The 19,697-nt window shown below is 47.0% G+C and overlaps 1 protein-coding gene across 1 annotated transcript in view; it reads left to right on the forward strand.

Annotated features, from left to right (window-relative positions):
• Positions 1-19,697, forward strand: part of LOC137529171 (complement receptor type 2-like) — a 313,982-nt gene that overhangs the window by 18,094 nt on the left and 276,191 nt on the right. The window lies entirely within an intron of this gene.

Below are 19,697 nucleotides of genomic sequence, written 5' to 3' on the forward strand. Positions count from 1 at the left end.
GTTGTGGTTGGGTTGGTATCTGGCAGGATTGCCATTCTAATTTCTAATTTTTTTATTGACAAAAGCCCCCAGAAATCTGGACATCCCAAAATTTGTACGGATGGACGGTGGGGTCAGCAGCACACTTTTAAAGCTATTGTGGGTAGAGCTAAATCATGGGTCTGGGGAAGATACATTAGTTTTACACACCTATAGCAACCCCAAAGGCCTTAAAGAGACTCTGTAACAACATTTTCAGCCTTATTTCTTGTATCCTATAAGTTTCTATACCTTTTCTAATGTGGTCTGGATTACTGCAGCCTTTTCTAGTTGCACTGTCTTTGTAATATATCTAATCTTCTTTTCTTTGTCAAGCCTTGTCGAGCCAGGGAGGAATGTGCTGCCTCTGCTGTGATAGTGAGAAGTTAGGCACGCCTCCTGCACGGTGTGTGCAGGAGGTGTGGCTAATTTCTCCCTTCTCCCTGCAGGCTCTGTGTGCTTTGTTTACTACTCACAGACCAGGGGCGTTTCTAGGGTCCCTGGAGATCAGTGGCACCTGTGGGCACCAGGAGGGGAGGGCAAAAAATGGGCGTGGCCATGCGATGAGTGGGCGTGGCCATGGGTGGGGCCAAATGTACATGAACTTAGCAGCGGTGTAAGCTACGGATAACGGGCCTGCCCATCGAAATATTGGACGGAGCCCCCTGTCCTTTATTTCGATCATTTACAATCAGTATAGGCATAGATCAAAGATGTATACGCACATACAATTTTGATTGGTCAATCACTGACCCCCAATTTCCCACCCCCGTGCAGTAAGTGGGCCAACAGACAATGAATTTTATGAACAGAGCTAAAATTGGCTAATCAAAATTGTATGTGTGTACCAGGCTTTACAGCTAATACTGTACATACTGAAAGTAGCAGGGATCAGCATACAATACAGCTGGTTTACAATCAATAAAGGCACAGAGTAACACCTTACACTGTACACACTGGAGGTAAATCAGCACACAGTGCAAGCACTAGAGAACAGCGTATACTGTACATACTGTAGGCAGCAGAATTCAGCACACTGCAGCTAGCGTGCCAAAAATATGACGATCACGTTGTGTGGCGTGCTTATCGCGCCGCACCAAAAAATGGGTGGGCCATGGACCAGAATATAGGTGTGGTAACGGGTGGAGACAAATTTACATGAACCTAGCAATGGTGGGACATCAGATTAGGACAGTGGTGGCGAACCTTTTGGAGGCCGAGTGCCCAAACTGCAACCCAAAAGTCACTTACCGGTATCTATCGCAAAGTGGCAACAGCAATTTAAACTAAATACTGTACAAACGTTTTAACTCATACATGAACATTATGGAAAATCCAAGTTGAAAATAAACTGTGAAGATAAACAATTTCATCCATCCTACTCCTGAAAAATGTATTCAATTTTTTAGAACCTCCCAGTTTTATTTTCTGTTTTAAAACGCTAAAAAAGTAGGTTTAATGCTATTGTCTCATATGATAAGGATTCAGCTTTTCCCATAGTCTCGCAGTTAGCAATCATGTGACCCCCAACAAGACATATTCAGCAATCATGAGGCCCCCAACAAATCAGGAGGCCCCCAACAAGACAAATTCAGCAATCATGAGGCCTCCAACAAATCATGAGGCCCCCAACAAGACAAATTCAGCAATCATGAGGCCCCCAACAAGACAAATTCAGCAATCATGAGGCCCCCAACAAATCATGAGGCCCCCAACAAGACAAATTCAGCAATCATGAGGCCCCCAACAAATCATAAGGCTCCCAACAAGACACATTCAGCAGTCATGAGGCACATAAATAGACAGCATTTCACATAAATAGGCAGAATGCCCCCTTAATATGGTAGCCCCCCCAAGTTACGTAGTGAGTGACAGGGACCCCCAGGTTAGCTAGTGAGTGACAGGCGCCTCCAGTTAGGTAGTGAGTGACAGGGACCCCGATAGTGAGTGACAGGGAGCACCTTTAGGTAGTGAGTGAGTGCCAGGGAGCCCCTTTAGGGAGTGGGTGCGTGCCAGGGAGCCCCTTTAGGGAGTGAGTGCGTGCCAGGGAGCCCCTTTAGGGAGTGAGTGAGTGACAGGGAGCCCCTTTAGGGAGTGAGTGACAGGGAGCCCCTTTAGGGAGTGAGTGAGTGACAGGGAGCCCCTTTAGGGAGTGAGTGAGTGACAGGGAGCCCCTTTAGGGAGTGAGTGCGTGCCAGGGAGCCCCTTTAGGGAGTGAGTGAGTGACAGGGAGCCCCTTTAGGGAGTGAGTGAGTGACAGGGAGCCCCTTTAGGGAGTGGGTGCGTGCCAGGGAGCCCCTTTAGGGAGTGAGTGCGTGCCAGGGAGCCCCTTTAGGGAGTGAGTGAGTGACAGGGAGCCCCTTTAGGGAGTGAGTGACAGGGAGCCCCTTTAGGGAGTGAGTGAGTGACAGGGAGCCCCTTTAGGGAGTGAGTGAGTGACAGGGAGCCCCTTTAGGGAGTGAGTGCGTGCCAGGGAGCCCCTTTAGGGAGTGAGTGAGTGACAGGGAGCCCCTTTAGGGAGTGAGTGAGTGACAGGGAGCCCCTTTAGGGAGTGAGTGAGTGCCAGGGAGCCCCTTTAGGGAGTGAGTGAGTGACAGGTAGCCCCTTTAGGGAGTGAGTGAGTGACAGGGAGCCCCTTTAGGGAGTGAGTGAGTGACAGGGAGCCCCTTTAGGGAGTGAGTGACAGGGAGCCCCTTTAGGGAGGGAGTGAGTGAGTGCCAGGGAGCCCCTTTAGGGAGTGAGTGAGTGACAGGGAGGCCCTTTAGGCAGTGAGTGAGTGACAGGGAGCCCCTTTAGGGAGTGAGTGCGTGCCAGGGAGCCCCTTTAGGGAGTGAGTGAGTGACAGGGAGCCCCTTTAGGGAGTGAGTGAGTGACAGGGAGCCCCTTTAGGGAGTGAGTGAGTGACAGGGAGCCCCTTTAGGGAGTGAGTGAGTGACAGGTAGCCCCTTTAGGGAGTGAGTGAGTGACAGGGAGCCCCATTAGGGAGTGAGTGAGTGACAGGGAGCCCCTTTAGGGAGTGAGTGAGTGACAGGGAGCCCCTTTAGGGAGTGAGTGAGTGACAGGTAGCCCCTTTAGGGAGTGAGTGAGTGACAGGGAGCCCCTTTAGAGAGTGAGTGCGTGCCAGGGAGCCCCTTTTGGGAGTGAGTGAGTGAGTGAGTGAGTGACAGGGAGGCCCCCTCTCTAGCCGCCGCCGCCGCCGCTTCCCCCCCCCCCCCCCTACCCTACCTCTCAGCAGACCTCAGGATCAGCGGCGACCCGACCAGATGTACGAGCGGGCGCTGGACGCACCCGCTCGATATGCGGAAGTGATGTCACTTCCGCATATCAGTGCGGGCGCTGGGTCCTAGCGCCCGCACGATTGGTCGCCGGCTCGCCGCCTGATCCTGAGGTCTGAGACGCGGCGGCGGCGGCTGGAGGGAGCCGCTGACAAAGGGGGCAGCGGCGGCTGGGAGATCCGTGGCACCCCAGGAAAGATTGGGGGCACGTGCCCCCTTAAAACAGGGCTAGCGACGCCCCTGTCACAGACAGAGCTCTCTGAGCGGGAAGGAAGCTGCCTGTCTCATGCTGAGAACTGTGAGAATCCCAGACTGGAGTGCAGATAATTTTCTATGTAATAAAAACTTGTAGTATACTGTAACATGAGAAACATCACTTCCTGGTTAGCAGCTATGTTTTTTGTTTGTAATTACTGCCTAAAACTGGCGATTTAAAGCTAGGATCGCGGCAGGGAGCTGCGGAAATGGCAAAGAGGGGCCCAGAAGAACATAATGAATAGAATGGTATGCTTTTTATTGTAAGAATCTGAGAGTACAGATTCTCTTTAAAGTGTACCAGAGATCTAAATATAGCACTAATCGATACTTACCCATGGCTTCCCCCAGCCCCATAAACATGCTTGAGTCCCTCGGCGTCCTCCCGCGGTCTGGCATTTAGCCATGATCAGCCCCGATAACTGGCTCAGTTGGGTCCAGTCTGGGTCTTCTGCGCATGCGTGGACCTCCTGCGCATGTGCAATAGACCTGGATTGACGCGACTAACCCAGTTACCGGGACTGATCACGGCTGAACGGCAGAGCCGGGGAGTATGCCAAGGGACTCAGACGTGTTTATGGGGCTGGAGGAAGCCACGGGTAAGTATCAATTCTTACTATTTTTAGATTTCTGGTTTACGTTAACCTACCACAGGTTTTTTCCACTTCAAGACCAGAGCAATTTTTACATAAAACTCCTCCCATTCATTCACCTATAACTTTATAACTACTTATCACACTGAAACGATCTATATATTATTTTTTGCGGGCAAACCAGGCTTTCTTCGGGCAGTGCTTTTTTTTTTGCAAAAATTCATAATTTCTCAGCTTTCAGTAGTTTAAAAATAAAATGTGCTATTGTAGATAAAACAGACACATTTTATTTGCCCATTTGTCCTGGTTATTACAAAGTTTAAATTCCATCCCTGGTAAAAATGTATGGCGATAATATTTTATTTGGAAATAAAGGTGTATTTTTCAGTTTAGTGTTTTTCTATACTAGTCTAAAAGCCTTTATTTACAAAAGCAACAGTAATATAACATACATATTTAAAAAGTAATATAACATACATATTTAAAAAGTCCCTAAGGTAAATATTTATGTAGGTTTTTTTACGTTGTCATTTTTTAAATTTATGATTTACAAGTTTTATTTAGCTAACTATGGTGTAGAGGTGGAAGGGGTTAAAAAAATAGATATTTAATAAATATTTGAATGTAAAAGTGTCTTATGGTATATTTGGGTGTATTTGGGTGTATTTTACTTTTTGGCCACAAGATGACTACACTTAGTTCACTTCTGCTGTTTACAGCAGAAAGGAACTAAAGTGTGTGTAACAGTTTCCTTGTGGTTATGAATGAGAGATGCATCTATCTCCCATTCATAATGGCAAAGTGATCGGTGCTGAGAATAGATGGTTCTCATACCCCGATCACGGAAGAACAGGGATGCGACGATGGCAAATGGAAACGGCGCTGGAATCGTGATTGGTCGCGGTAAGTAAATAGTGCGTATATATACGCCCCTGATCTGCTAGTGGTAAACACAGGGGCGTATATATACGTGGCAAAGAACCGGAACTGGTTAAGGGACAAATGGAGCAACCACGAGGTGGGTCCCAAATGACAAACGCAGCGATCTTGAGGGCCCCTCTTCACCATGTGACAAATTCATCAATCCTGAAGACCCCTTTCCCCCTTGTAACAAATACAAAAATCCTGAAGACCCCTTTCCCCCACCCATGCAACAAATGCACCTATCCTGAGGGCCTCTTCTTCCCCCATGAGACAAGTGCAGCAATGCTTAGCCTAATCCTCTACTATAAAACAATTAACGACTTGCCCACAGCCGATGGGCAGCGGCAAAGTGGACGCCGAAAGGACCGCAATACGCCCAAGGGCGTTGCGTCCTTTAGGCACGCCGGGGGAGCGATCGCGTCATTGATGATGCGTGCTTCCCCCGGCAACTGGATCCGCCCACCCGCAACAACAACCGCCGGCCGTTCGGAAGCGCCGGTGGGTTGTTAACCCTGCGATCGCCGCTACAAAGTGTATAATACACTTTGCAATGTATACAAAGTGTATTATATAGGCTGCCTCCTGCCCTGGTGGTCCCAGTGTCCGAGGGACCACCAGGGCAGGCTGCAGCCACCCTAGTCTGCACCTAAACACACTGATCTGCCCCCCCCGCCCCCTGATCGCCCACAGCACCCCTCAGACCCCCCCCCTTCCCCCCCGCCCACCCCCCAGACCACTGTTTGCACCCAATCATCCCCCTAATAACCCATCAATCACTCCCTGTCACTATCTGTCAACGCTATTTTTTTTTTAATTCCCTAAACTTCCCCCTGGGGACTCCTGATCACCCCCTCCCCCTGTGTACTGTTTGCATCTATCCCCCCTGATCACGTGTCAATCACCTGTCAATCACCCGTCAATCACCCATCAATCACCCCCTGTCACTGCCACCCATCAATCAGCCCCTAACCTGCCCCTTGCGGGCAATCTGATCACCCACCCACACCATTAGATCGCCCCCAAACCCGCCGTCAAATCGCCTCCCAAGTGTATTGTTTACATCTGTTCTCTTCTCTAAACACCCACTAATTACCCATCAATCACCCATCAATCACCCCCTATCACCACCTGTCACTGTTACCTATCAGATCAGACCCTAATCTGCCCCTTACGGGCACCCAATCACCTGCCCACACGCTCAGATTGCCCTCAGACCTCCCCTTATCATTTCGCCAGTGCATTAATTACACCTGTTCTTCCCTGTAATAACCCACTGATCACCTGTCAATCACCTGCCAATCACCTATCACCCATCAATCACCCCCTGTCACTGCCACCCATCAATCAGCCCCTAACCTGCCCCTTGCGGGCAATCTAATCACCCACCCACACCAATAGATCGCCCGCAGATCCGACGTCAGATCACCTCCCAAGTACATTGCATCTGATCTCTCCTCTAAACGCCCACTAATTACCCATCAATCACCGTCTGTCACCACCTGTCACTGCTACCCATCAGATTAGACCCCTAATTTGCCACGTGTGGGCTCCTGATCACTCGGCCAAACCCTCAGACCCCCTTCCGATCACCTCCCCAGTGCATTGATTGCATCTATTTTCCCCTCTAACCACCCCCTGAGACACCCATCAATCACCTCCTGTCACCCCCCTAGCACTCCTATCCATCAGATCAGGCCCAATACAACTTGTCATTTAAAAGGCCACCCTGCTTATGACCGGTTCCACAAAATTTGCCCCCTCGTAGACCACCTGTCATCAAAATTTGCAGATGCTTATACCCCTGAACAGTCATTTTGAGACATTTGGTTTCCAGACTACTCACGGTTTTGGGCCCGTAAAATGCCAGGGCAGTATAGGAACCCCACAAGTGACCCCTTTTTAGAAAACAGACACCCCAAGGTATTCTGTTAGATGTATGACGAGTTCATAGAAGATTTTATTTTTTGTCAAAAGTTAGCGGAAATTGATTTTAATAGTTTTTTCACAAAGTGTCATTTTTCACTAACTTGTGACAAAAAATAAAATCTTCTATGAACTCACCATACACCTAACGGAATACCTTGTGGTGTCTTCTTTCTAAAATGGGGTCACTTGTGGGGTTCCTATACTGCCCTGGAATTTTAGGGGCCCTAAACCGTGAGGAGTAGTCTAGAAAACAAATGCCTCAAAATGACCTGTGAATAGGATGTTGGGCCCCTTAGCGCACCTAGGCTGCAAAAAAGTGTCACACATGTCATATCGCCGTACTCAGGAGAAGTAGTATAATGTGTTTTGGGGTGTATTTTTACACATACCCATGCTGGGTTGGAGAAATCTCTATGTAAATGGACAATTGTGTGTAAAAAAATAAATAAAAAAATTGCCATTTAGAGAGATATTTCTCCCACCCAGCATGGGTATGTGTAAAAATACACCACAAAACACTTTATACTACTTCTCCTGAGTACAGCGGTACAAAATGTGTGGCAATTTTTTGCACCCTAAGTGCGCTAAGGGGCCCAAAGTCCAATGAGTACCTTTAGGATCAGTGGCGGACACAGCCAGCAGTGGGCCCCTGTGCAAAATTGTAATTGTGGGCTTCCCGGGCGTGGCTACAGGCAAAAAATAGCGGATAGAACCTGCGGCGCGTAGCGCCGCGGCAAAAATGGGCGTGGCAATGACCGGATGAGGGCGGAGCTAACTGTAACTTAAAGCGAACCCGGGGTGAGGGTTTATTTCCTTTTAAACAATACTAGTTGCCTGGCGGCCCTGCTGATCTATTTGGCTGCAGTAATAAACTGAATTACACCAGCAACAAGCATGCAGCTAATCTTCTCAGTTCTGACAATATTGTCAGAAACCCCTGACCTGCTGCATGCTTGTTCAGGGTCTATGGTTGAAAGAATAAGAGGCAGAGGACCAGCACGGCAGCCAGGCAACTGGTATTGCTTAAAAGGAGAGAAATATGTCAGCCTCAATATTATTCTCACCTGAGGTTCCCTTGAAAAGTGCAACGCAAAGACAGTGGGCCCAAGTTTTGGTGACCCTTTCCCCAGAAAATTCACATAATTGTGCAGGTTTTCTCAAGAAAATACACATATATGCCCAGAAAATACGTGCAATCATGTCGGCAGATATGCCCAGAAAATACGTGCAATCATGTCGGCAGATATGCCCAGAAAATACGTGCAATCAAGTCGGCAGATATGCCCAGAAAATACATGCAATCAAGTCGGCAGATATGCCCAGAAAATACGTGCAAACAAGTCGGCAGATATGCCCAGAAAATACATGCAATCAAGTCGGCAAATATGCCCAGAAAATACGTGCAAACAAGTCGGCAGATATGCCCAGAAAATACATGCAATCAGTCGGCAGATATGCCCAGAAAATACGTGCAAACAAGTCGGCAGATATGCCCAGAAAATACGTGCAATCATGTCGGCAGATATGCCCAGAAAATACATGCAATCATGTAGCAGACCTGCCCAGAACATACACCTGCTAATATAAATAAAACAAAAACATTTACTCACCTGCAGCAGCAGACCTCCTGTCCCAGCCTCCATCCGGCGCGCAGCTCCCATGGGTGGTTGGGTGGATAGGTAGCCTAGTGGGTGGGTGAGTGGGTGGGTGGGTGGGTAGGTAGCCTGGTGGGTGGGTAACTAGCCCGGTAGGTAGGTAGGTAGCCCGGTGGGTGGGTAGGTAGGTAGCCTGGTGGGTGGGTTGGTAACTAGCCCGGTAGGTAGCCGGGTGGGTGGTTAGGTAGGTAGCCTGGTGGGTGGGTAGGTAGGTAGCCTGGTGGGTGGGTTGGTAACTAGCCCGGTAGGTAGCCGGGTGGGTGGTTAGGTAGGTAGCCGGGTGGGTGGTTAGGTAGGTAGCCGGGTGGGTGGTTAGGTAGGTAGCCTGGTGGGTGGGTGGGTAGCCTGGTGGGTGGGTAGGTAGCCTGGTGGGTGGGTTGGTAACTAGCCCGGTAGGTAGCCGGGTGGGTGGTTAGGTAGGTAGCCGGGTGGGTAGGTAGGTAGGAAGCCTGGTGGGTGGGTAGCCGGGTGGGTGGGTAGGTAGGTAGCCGGGTGGGTGGTTAGGTAGGTAGCCGGGTGGGTAGGTAGGAAGCCTGGTGGGTGGGTAGGTAGCCGGGTGGGTAGGTAGGTAGCCGGGTGGGTAGGTAGGAAGCCTGGTGGGTGGGTAGGTAGCCTGGTGGGTGGGTGGGTAGGTAAGTAGCCTGGTGGGTAGGTAGCCGGGTGGGTAGGTAGCCGGGTGGGTGGTTAGGTAGTTGGGTGGGTGGTTAGGTAGGAAGCCTGGTGGGTGGGTAGGTAGCCGGGTGGGTGGGTGGGTAGGTAGGTAGCCTGGTGGGTGGGTAGGTAGCCTGGTGGGTGGGTTGGTAACTAGCCCGGTAGGTAGCCGGGTGGGTGGTTAGGTAGGTAGCCGGGTGGGTGGTTAGGTAGGTAGCCGGGTGGGTAGGTAGGTAGGTAGCCTGGTGGGTAGGTAGGTAGCCTGGTGGGTGGGTGGGTAGCCGGGTGGGTGGGTAGGTAGCCTGGTGGGTGGGTTGGTAACTAGCCCGGTAGGTAGCCGGGTGGGTGGTTAGGTAGGTAGCCGGGTGGGTGGTTAGGTAGGTAGGTAGCCGGGTGGGTAGGTAGGTAGGTAGCCGGGTGGGTAGGTAGCCGGGTGGGTAGGTAGCCGGGTGGGTGGTTAGGTAGTTGGGTGGGTGGTTAGGTAGGTAGGAAGCCTGGTGGGTGGGTAGATAGCCGGGTGGGTAGGTAGCCGGGTGGGTGGTTAGGTAGTTGGGTGGGTGGTTAGGTAGGAAGCCTGGTGGGTAGGTAGGTAGGAAGCCTGGTGGGTGGTTAGGTAGTCGGGTGGGTAGGTAGGAAGCCTGGTGGGTGGGTAGGTAGGTAGCCGGGTGGGTAGGTGGTTAGGTAGCCGGGTGGGTAGCTATCCGGGTGGGGGGCCCGACTCCTATCCTCCCTCCCTCCCTTCCTTCCTCATCTCGGGGGGCCCCCTCCCGATATGCGCGGCGGGAGAGCGAGCGGCAAATGCAGGAAGTCTTCTGGGCTCTCCAGGCATCCGCTAGAGGCCCAGCCGCTGAGTCTCCAATATGTCTCCAACTGGAGACATATTGGAGACTAAGCGGCTGGGCCTCTAGCGGATGCCTGGAGAGCCCTGAAGACTTCCTGCATTTGCCGCTCGCTCGCTCGCTCTCCCGCCGCGCATATCGGGAGGGGGGCCCCCCGAGGTGAGGGAGGGAGGGAGGATAGGAATCGGGGGGCCCCCCGGGGAATAAAATAATAAAAAAAAAAAAAAAAAAAATACTTAATGGGCCCCTGAAGAAAACGGAACTTCAGGGGCCCTCGTGCGGCGGCACGGCCTGCACGGCCGTATGTCCGCCACTGTTTAGGATTTCACAGGTCATTTTGCAACATTTGGTTTCAAGACTACTCCTCACGGTTTAGGGACTCTAAAATGCCAGGGCAGTATAGGAACCCCACAAATGACCCCATTTTAGAAAGAAGACACCCAAAGGTATTCTGTTAGGAGTATGGTGAGTTCATAGAAGATTTAATTTTTTGTCACAAGTTAGCGGAAAATGACACTTTGTGAAAAAAGACAATTTAAATCAATTACCGCTTACTTGTGACAAAAAATAAAATCTTCTATGAACTCACCATACTAACGGAATACCTTGGGGTGTCTTCTTTCCAAAATGGGGTCATTTGTGGGGTTCCTATACTGCCCTGGCATTTTAGGGGCCCTAAACCATGAGGAGTAGTCTTGAAACCAAATGTCGCAAAATGACCTGTGAAATCCTAAAGGTACTCATTAGACTTTGGGCCCCTTAGCGCAGTTAGGGTGCAAAAAAGTGCCACACATGTGGTATCGCCGTACTCAGGAGAAGTAGTATAATGTGTTTTGGGGTGTATTTTTACACATACCCATGCTGAATGGGAGAAATATCTCTGTAAATGGACAATTGTGTGTAAAAAAAAATCAAAAAATTGCCATTTACAGAGATATTTCTCCCACCCAGCATGGGTATGTGTAAAAATACACCTCAAAACACATTATACTACTTCTCCTGAGTACGGCAATACCACATGTGTGGCACTTTTTTTTCAGCCTAACTGCGCTAAGGGGCCCAAAGTCCAATGAGCACCTTTAGGCTTTACAGGGGTGCTTACAATTTAGCACCCCCCAAAATGCCAGGACAGTAAACACACCCCACAAATGACCCCATTTTGGAAAGTAGACCTTTCTATTCAGAGAGGAGCATAGTGAGTCCGTGGCAGGTTTCATTTTTTTTGTCGCAAGTTAGAAGAGATGGAAACTTTTTTCCATTTTTTTTTTGTCACAAAGTGTCATTTTCCGCTAACTTGTGACAAAAAATAAAATCTTCTATGAACTCACCATGCCTCTCAGTGAATACTTTGCTACAAAATGGGAAAATTTACTTTTTGCACCATAGTTTGTAAACGCTATAACTTTTACCCAAACCAATAAATATAGGCTGAATGGGGTTTTTTTTTATCAAAAACATGTTTGTCCACATTTTTCGTGCTGCATATATACAGAAATTTTACTTTATTTGAAAAATGTCAGCACAGAAAGTTAAAAAAATCATTTTTTTGACAAAATTTATGTCTTTTTTGCTGAATATAATAAAAACTAAAACTCGCAGCAGCAATCAAATAGCACCAAAAGAAAGCTGTATTAGTGACAAGAAAAGGAGGTAAAATTCATTTAGGTGGTAGGTTGTATGACTGAGCAATAAACCGTGAAAGCTGCAGTGGTCTGAATGGAGAAAAAGGCTCTGGTCCTTAAGGGGTAGAAAGACTGTGGTCCTCAAGTGGTTAAGTATCCCTTGTAAGGCTTGGTGGTGTATTCTCCACAGTCAGCATGCAACGCATGAGCTGGCATGGAGGAGGTACACACACCAGCACAGGGAACAGGCTATCCCTAGTATAGTGGAGGGGAGGACTGACTCCAATAGGAGATTGTGGCGCACAGAGCCGGTGCAGATCTGACAGCGACAAACAATGCTTTCGTTATAACGTCTCAGCGCAAAGTAGCGCTGAGCGCATAAACCAGAACTGAGGAGATCAGGACAGGTAAACAGAATGAACGCTTGCTTAACTAGCCACTACTTAGTGACAGCAAGCGTCCACAATAACACAGACTGGAATGAGGCAGCCAATGCGTTGCGGCGATGGCGTGCCTCACAAAGACAGGACGGGATAGTCAGGAAATAACAGGATCAAGATAGATGAACGTAACACAGACAAATATACAATAAGTATGTTTTCCTAGCGTATTACAATTACAGCTATCAATGAAACTATTTGTAACGTCTGACTAACATATGTATATATCGGCAATGAACCGATATATGACATAAGCAGGAACGCTGACTAGGACTGGAGTAATACAGGGAACAGGACTCAGAAGGATTCGCTATCTCTTCGCAGAGATGAACGCAATCCACAAACGGTAACAGAACAGGATTCAGAAGGATTCGTTATCTCTTCGCAGAGATGAACGCAATCCACAAACAGTAACAGAACAGGATTCAGAAGGATTCGTTATCTCTTTGCAGAGATGAACGCAATCCACAAACGGTAACAGGACAGGATTCAGAAGGATTCGTTATCTCCTCGCAGAGATGAACGCAATCCACAAACAGTAATAGAACAGGATTCAGAAGGATTCGTTATCTCTTCGCAGAGATGAACGCAATCCACAAACAGAACCAGGAGCAGGGTAACTACCTCAGCACGGGTGGTCACGGTACGCGCAACCTACCAAAACGTGCTGGAAGCTGACTAACTGCACACAGGATATAAACAGTTTGTGTACGTATACATCAGCGACACTGATGTATCAACGTAACACAAATACAAGGAAAATAATAAACGTGCTAGTATGCATATATATTGGCAATGAACCAATATATGATGCAAAGACCAGCAAAGTATCTTTAGAACAAGAAACACGATCGAGGGCTGAAGCGACAGCAAGACAGGCTTAAACTGAAGCTATGAAAACCCAAGGAAACCCTGCAGGAAGCAGATCTTTATACTGAGGTCATCCAATGGGAGCAGACATGCAGATTCCCACACAGGTGAATGATAATCAGTCACAAGCTGACAGCAGGGAAAGACAGACAAAGCTATGCAGCTTGCATGGAAAGACATCAGAACTGCCTGAGCTGCAGCACTACTACTTCCAGCAACACCTGCTGCAGCAGCGATCATTACATCCCTCAGATAAAACACTTCATGCACCCCAAAAAGCAGTTAGGTAAAATGGCATGTCCTACAAAGTAAGAAAGTTAAGTGTACACAGTGACCGGAAAGTGTGCAATGAGGTAAATAGACATACATAGTGCATATTAAAACCCAGCAAATAAGAAGAAAGGCTGGACACAGTGAGTGAAATGACACCAGGAGTAATCTGAGACGTGTAAAATTGATGAACCCACAGTTTACAAGTGGTAACAGGGTAACCAAGCAGCTCAGGGTGACCCAAACCACTAGGAATGTATTGGGGGATAAAAGAGACCAAAAAGCCCTCCTACTAATAAGCAATGCTTGGTGAAATTTGCTTTCTTAAAACAGAAGGAAATTTGCAATAATTCAGCTATTTTGTGGTTACCCACAATGCTCCACTACTGAATATGGAAATTATCCATTTTCGCCCTTGTAAGCAAGGCAAGCATCCAGAACTGCTGGTGTATAGCAAGCCTATAGCTATAAATATTACACAACCTCACCAACCTTCTTCTACGAGAAGCAGCGCGATCATTGTGAAAAAATAAAAAAAACTTTCCCAGCCTCATGGCACTTCCTGCAAGCGTCCTTCCGGATGCTTGCAGGTCGCATTAACAAAAAGATACTGTGGCCATCTTGTGGCCAAATAGTAAAACTACACCCTAAAGCATTTTTCACATTCAAATACATTAGTTTTACACAAAACAAATAACTCATTACCTCCCACACTACCCCAATTTTTTTTTTGTGTAATTAAAAAAAACAAAAAAATTTACAATTAAAAAAAAATACATAAATAGTTACCTTAGGGACTGAACTTTTTAAATATTTATGTCAGGAGGGTACAACACTGTTACTTTATAAACTATGGGCTTGTAATTAGGGATGGACGTAAAACTGAAAAAATGCACCTTTATTTCCAAATAAAATATTAGTGCCAAACATTTTGATAGGGGCATAATTTAAACGGTTTTATAACCGGGATAAATGGGCAAATAAATTTCATGGGTTTTAATTACAGTGGCATGCATTATTTAAAAACTATAATGGCTGAAAACTGAAAAATAATGATTTTTTTCCCACATTTTTTCCTATTTTCCCATTTAAAACATATTTAGAATAAAATAATTCTTGACATAATGTCCCACCTAAAGAAAGCCTAATTGGTGGCGGAAAAAAAAAGATATAGTTCATTTCATTGTGATAAGTAATGATAAAGTTATAGACGAATGAATGGAAGGAGCGCTGAAAAGTGAAAATTGCTCTGGTGCTCAAGGGGTAAAACCCTTCAGCGGTGAAGTGGTTAAGACTGCACTGTGTGTACTCCTGTTCGTTATTGCCTGAAGAAGTGGGAATATACCCGCGAAATGTGTTGCACTGTATGTTGGACTATATAAATAAATTTGTTTGTACTAAAACAGTCAGTATCATGTCTGCTTCAGGGAGGTGAGTCCACCACCGCTTCCCGAGGAAATTTAAAGTTTCAGATATATTTTATTCTGTTGGCTCCTCTGTTCTCCTTACAATATCAGCATCCACCCCTGGTGGAGGGGTTGAATTCCCTTTCTTCTCCTGATCTACAGAGAGCGACATCTTAAAGGGAACCAGAGAGGAACGGGGGGTGGAAAAAGAAAAAGATTTTATACATACCTGGGGCTTCTTCCAGCCCCATAAGCCTGAATCGCTCCCACGCCGCCGTCCTCAGCTTCCTGGATCCGCCGGTACCGGGCCCGTCACTTCCGGCGGACGCGGCCAATTGTCCGCATCACAGGGGCTCCCTCCATACATGTACGCATGCGGCTGCGCAGTTAGCGGCCACATGCGTATCAGTATGGGGAGAGAACCCGGTGATGCGGAGAATTGGCCGCGTCCGCCGGCCGACTTGCCGACTCGCGGCAATGACGGGACCCGGTGGCGGCGGTTCCAGGCAGAGGAGGACTGCGGCGTGGGAGCGATCCGTGCGTATGGGGCTGGAGGAAGCCCCAGGTATGTATATTGCATCCTCTCTGGTTCCCTTTAATACTGAGTGGGGACAGGTCTAATCTCCTCACCTGCCTACACAGTGGTTGCCTAATTAGTAACCCTGACTTGTGAGTATAGCTATCATATACTTTTCCATTTACCCATCACCCAACATACTACACTATATTGGGCTCTCGGTGTCGCTTCTTTTTCATAAACTAAACCGAGTGTAAATATTTAACCACTTCACAGCTCCAGTACAGTATATCTACTCCCCTGCAGACTTCATCTAACTGCCCAGGGGAGTAAATATACGTACTCCCGCTGCTACCACTACTGTACCCGCTCCCGCTTATTTGTGCGCTCGTTCACGTTGCCATCTGCCCACCAGGAGATCAATGAATGAGAAAGCAATTCCTAATCATTGATCTAAGTCCCCGTAGCAATGATCGGCGCCTTTTATGAGAAGCTGCACGATCATTCTAATAAATAAACGTTTCCCATCCTCAGTACACTTCCTGTAAGCATACATATTTCGCTTACAGGACGTATAAAAAAAAAAGACTGAGGCCATCTTGTGGCCAAATAGTAAAACTACATCTAAAAGCATTTTTTTAAATGCAAAGACCTGTTTTTACATTTTAAATTAACCCCTCACCTCCCACACTCCCCAATAGTTACCAACATTCATTTTTTTTGTAAAAAAATAAAATAAAATAAATTTACAATTATATAAAATGCATAAATAGTTTTCTTAGGGACTGAACTTTTTTAATATGTATGTCAAGAGGCTATAATACTGTTACTTTATAAATTATGGGCTTTTTATTAGTGATGGATGCAAAACTGAAAAAAATGCATCTTTATTTCCTAATAAAATATTGGCGCCAGACATTGTGATAAGGACATCATTTAAATGGTGTAATAACCGATACAAATGGGCAAATAAATTACGTGGATTTTTATTACGGTAGCATGCATTATTTAAAAATTATAATGGCCGAAAACTGAAAAATAAGGATTTTTTGCCAATTTTTTTCTTATTTTTCCATTAAAAAACATTTAGAATAAAATAATTCTTGGCATAATGTACCACCCAAAGTAAGCCTAATTAGTGATAAAAAAAACACATTTAACACATTTCATTCTGATAAGTAGAGATAAAGTTATTGGCAAATGAATGGAAGGAGCTGAAAGGTGAAAATTGCTTGGATGCTGAAGGGGTAAAACCCCTCAGTTGTGAAGTGGTTAAAAAGAAGGTATTTGCAGTAATTCAGCTTGAAAGTAAACCCAGGGTGAAAATAAACTGATGAAACAAACAATTGTATTTATTCTCATACTCCGAAAAATTACTTTTTTTTTAGATATCTTATGGTTTTATTTTATATTTAAACATACAAAGTAGATTGAATGTTTTGTTGTCTCTGGTCAGTGGCAGTCTAGTAAACTTTTGCCGACCGCTCCGCGCCAATTGGTGTGAAGTCGAAGGGGCGGAGATTGCAGGGAGATTGCATCTTCGCTTGAATGATGGATCTCTGCTGTTAAGCAGCGAAACAGCAGTCTATTTACATAGTACAGCGCTGCGATCTACGGCAGCGCTGTACAGTGTGACACGGCTGTCTCCTTGAGACACACAAAAGTAGTCCGTTGTCACAGGCTACCGGGGATAACATAAAATAAATAATAAAAGGTAAAATGTATTTTAAAAAAACATAAATAAAAAAAAATAAACGTCCCTGCAGCAATCAGAGCCCACCAACAGAAAGTTGGTGGGCATAAAAGGGGGGGGGGGATCACTTGTGTGCTGAGTTGTACGGCTCTGCAGCGAGCCCTTAAAGATGCAGTGGCCTATTTTGTAAAAAAAATAGCCTGTGGGAGGGAGGTTAAGACCGCGGTCCTTAAGTGGTTCAGTGCCTTATCACCGACGCGGTCCACATGGTCCGTGAAATAGCAATTCTGCAAAACAATTGTTGACCGAGAGGTCTCTGTGGGTGATGCCACTAAATGGAAAGGTGATGTATGGATTATCATTGTGATATAGGAAAGCCGATTGCTGTACTGTCGCGCACACACCATTAACTGGAGAGGTTGTATTCTGCCAGGAAAACTTTTATGGCTGTAATCTGCTTATCAGTGAGGTTTACTATATTGCCGATAAGGTACTGACAAGACAGAAGTTGTCACTTCCACACCTAAAAAATAACTCGTTCAGGCAGCAAAATACAAGTAAAACGGCCTAGTTATTTCTATGTTTTGCACTGCACATACACATGTTTATCTCACCATGTCTCACCTCAGTTTCCCATGATGCATCCCTCCAAAATATGCAAATCCTCTCTTTATTCCCTTGGAAGCCAGGCGCACATCCAGAACTGCTGGTGTATAGTGAGGCTATAGCTTTTACATTTTACAAAGCCACACCAATCCAACATGCATACAGCTTGTTTCAGACTTTCTCGTCCTCGTCATCAGTGCATGACAGGGATTGATGTGGCTCTAGGTCAGGGGTCTCAAACTCAATTTACCTGGGGGGCCGCAGGAGGCAAAGTCAGGATGAGGCTGGGCCGCATAAGGGATTTCACGTGTCTCCGCCGCAAAACGAGGGCTGCAGAGCCCCCAAATCGCCAGGGGGGCAATCCGCCGGCATTTCCTGGAAGGGGCAGAGCTTTCAGCTTCAGCTCTGCCCCTCCTGACATCAATCGCGGCGGATCGCCGCCTCTGCCCGCCCCTCTCACTCTTCCTTCACAGAGAGGGGCGGGGAGAGGCGGCGATCCGTGTGGCAATTGACGTCAGGAGGGGCAGAGCTACAGCTGGAAGCTCTGCCCCTCAGCGCAGTCGTGGATGTTTGCCCGGGGGATTTGGGGGCTCTGCAGCCCTCGTTTGGTGGCGGGGATGCAGCGGATTACTTGGGAGCACTGAAGCGAACTATAAGGTAAAATAGGCAAAAATAGTTCGCTTCCATGTCTCTTTTGCTTTTGCCGGCGGGGGCCACAAAATATTGTATCGAGGGCCACAAATGGCGCGCGGGCCGCGAATTTGAGACCCCTGCTCTAAGTGATAGGGCTAGGCCCAGTACTACAGAATTCAAAGAAAGCCCATGACTCAGAACCAGCAGGAAAGTATAGGGGGCTAAAAGAGACCAAACAGCCCTCTTACTAAGTGTAAATGTACAGTGGCTTGCAAAAGTATTCGGCCCCCTTGAAGTTTTCCACATTTTGTCACATTACTGCCACAAACATGAATCAATTTTATTGGAATTCCACATAAAAGACCAATACAAAGTGGTGTACATATGAGAAGTGGAACAAAAATCATACATGATTCCAAACATTTTTTACAAATAAATAACTGCAAAGTGGTGTGTGCATAATTATTCAGCCCCCTTTGATCTGAGTGCAGTCAGTTGCCTATAGACATTGCCTGATGAGTGCTAATGACTAAATAGAGTGCACCTGTGTGTAATCGAATGTCAGTACAAATACAGCTGCCCTGTGAGGGCCTAAGAGGTTGTCTAAGAGAATATTGGGAGCAACAACACCGTGAAGTCCAAAGAACACACAAGACAGGTCAGGGATCAAGTTATTGAGAAATTTAAAGCAGGCTTAGGCCACAAAAATATTTCCAAAGCCTTGAACATCCCACGGAGCACTGTTCAAGCGATCATTCAGAAATGGAAGTAGTATGGCACAACTGTAAACCTACCAAGACAAGGCCATCCACCTAAACTCATAGGCCGAACAAGGAGAGCGCTGATCAGAAATGCAGTCAAGAGGCCCATGGTGACTTTGGACGAGCTGCAGAGATCTACAGCGCAGGTGGGAGACTCTGTCCATAGGACAACTATTAGTAATGCACTGTACAAAGTTGGCCTTTATGGAAGAGTGGCAACAAGAAAGGCATTGTGTAATGATCTGCTCAGCTGCCTGTGCAGGCAGGCAGCTTTTTGACCATTGTTCAGGTCTGCATTCTGCAGGTCTCTGGAAGAGAGACCTTTTGTCAGTTTTTCAGCTTGCTGCTGCTGAGGAATTTGCATACGTTTGTCATGCAAATTGCCTAGCCACATCCCTTGTGGGCTTGCTCTATAAAGAGCTATGTTTCCCACAGTAAGTTGCTGGTCATAAGGATTCATCCTGTGAAACACTCTGGAGAGTGTCAGCCTTGCTCATTGTTTGGATATTAGTGTAGAGTAATTCCTGGGACTGCACTCGGCAGGTTTCCCTAGTGCAGTTAGGATTGCATATCTGTTTTGTCTGTCTGTTGCAATTGTCCTGTCCCTGCGGTGGTAGACAGGAAGTCGTTCTGATCTTTGTTCTTGGAGTATAGCTGGAGCAGCGGTTGCTACCAGCTATCTCCTCTATCTGTCTTGCCTGGATCGCACTGGCCTCTTTTCGCTAGTGCTGTGGATCCGTCTG

Source organism: Hyperolius riggenbachi, chromosome 1 (genome assembly GCF_040937935.1).
Source record: "Hyperolius riggenbachi isolate aHypRig1 chromosome 1, aHypRig1.pri, whole genome shotgun sequence".
NCBI classification, from domain to species: domain Eukaryota; kingdom Metazoa; phylum Chordata; class Amphibia; order Anura; family Hyperoliidae; genus Hyperolius; species Hyperolius riggenbachi.